General features: G+C 43.6%; 1 pseudogene; it reads left to right on the top strand.

Annotated features, from left to right (window-relative positions):
- The first annotated feature begins 698 nt into the window (after positions 1-698).
- On the top strand, positions 699-1529 carry LOC108376795 (V-type proton ATPase subunit D pseudogene; annotated as a pseudogene).
- Positions 1530-1780: the final 251 nt, after the last annotated feature.

Below are 1780 nucleotides of genomic sequence, written 5' to 3'. Positions count from 1 at the left end.
AATGCTACTACCTGTTTTATATGACTGATGAGATCACACAAGCCCTTGACTCAATCCTTATCCATTCGTCCTGAAATATACTAGCCAGAATTGCGATTGCTTTATAAAAAAGAGAACCATTTTGAAATATGAGTGTTTTTACTCACTAGAAAAAGATGTATGCAACCTCACATACGCGGTTTTGCATTTTTTTGATACGCGGTTTTGTACTTTGTGCACTCCGCAAGGCCTGGGTTCAATCCCAGGTCAAAGCAACATCAGAAAAACAAAAAATATAGACAATGGCGAACCTCCGAGTGTTTTTCTGCCATGAAAAACAGCTTCTTATAAAAATACAATCGCCGTTCGGAGTCGGCGTAAAACTGTAGGTCCCTCCCCTTGGTGTATTTTAAGGGACGAACACCTAAACTCTTTGACACCCAATAATCAGCTTAGGTTTATTCGTAAATCGTGCTGTTTTAAAACAGAACGTTCCCAACCCTAAACGACACCTTTCTCATTGTGAATTGTGTACGAAAGCAAAAGCAAAATCAAAAAAAAATAATAATATTGGCATTGGAAAATAACCAAATTTCTTGAAATATTTAATAATTTTTAAACGGAAAAATATTTGTTGCTGTTATTAGAATTTCGTATTCCAGCAAAATAAAACCAAAACGTGAGGGATAAAACTAACCAAAGTCATACAAAACAAAAAAATGGCAACCGACCGCGTCAACATTTTTCCCTCGCGTGCCAATCTCATGCTCATGAATCAGCGCATTATGGCTGCCACACGCGGTCTGAATCTGCTCAAACGGAAACGCGATGCTATCGAACTCAAGCTGCGTGAAGTAGTGGCCGAATTGGAAGCCGCACAGGCAGTGGTGGACAAAGTGATGGCTAATGCGATTTTCTCGATGGCAAAAGCGAATTTTCTCGACGCCGACTTACGCGCATGCGAGCTGTTGAACACAGGCAAAGCAGACATTTACATGCGTATAAAAAACACAAGAATTGCTGGTCTCTTACTGCCGCAGTTTCAGCTGTTCGTGGAGAGCCCGGGAAGCTTTCCCCTCACCGGTTTGTCACGTGGCGGCGAACAAGTGGAAGTAGTGCGCGCCCGATACCAAGATGCCGTGCGAACGCTCATTGCGCTGGCATCGCTGGAGTACACAGCGAATGCGCTACAAGATGGAGCGCGACAAAATAACATGCGCATCAATGGATTGGAATTTGTTGTGATTCCACGCTTTCAAAATACAATCACCTACATTCGAGACGAATTGGAAGAGTATGAACGTGAGGACTTCTATCGTTTGAAGCGCTCGCAGGGGAAGCAACGCAAAGCGAAAGAGAAATTCACGCAGCTTATTAAATTGAAAAATCTGACGCCAGAGCAGTTGGCTGTTCTCGAAGAGCAGCAGAAGCATCGACGATCGTCTATAGTAAATCCTGGTTTAGCGGCAGACTTTGACATAAACGAATTTCTACCGATGGTGCAGAGAAGTAGGGAGAACGCTAGTGCTGGAGAAGCTATGAAGTTCTGACGTACGAATGAAGGCGGATGAAGGCGTCCATAACGAAGGAGAGTTGGGGAGGAAGGGAGCGCGCAGCAACNTATCGTTTGAAGCGCTCGCAGGGGAAGCAACGCAAAGCGAAAGAGAAATTTACGCAGCTTATCAAATTGAAAAATCTGACGCCAGAACAGTTGGCTGTTCTCGAAGAGCAAAAGAAGCATCGACGATCGTCTATAGTAAATCCTGGTTTAGCGGCAGACTTTGACATAAACGAATTTCTA

Source organism: Rhagoletis zephyria, unplaced genomic scaffold, assembly GCF_001687245.7.
Source record: "Rhagoletis zephyria isolate East Lansing unplaced genomic scaffold, Rhagoletis_zephyria_1.1 Rzeph_scaffold_10968, whole genome shotgun sequence".
NCBI classification, from domain to species: Eukaryota; Metazoa; Arthropoda; class Insecta; order Diptera; family Tephritidae; genus Rhagoletis; species Rhagoletis zephyria.
The sequence above is the reverse complement of the archived record's forward strand: the minus strand, read 5'-3'. Positions and strand labels throughout refer to the sequence as shown.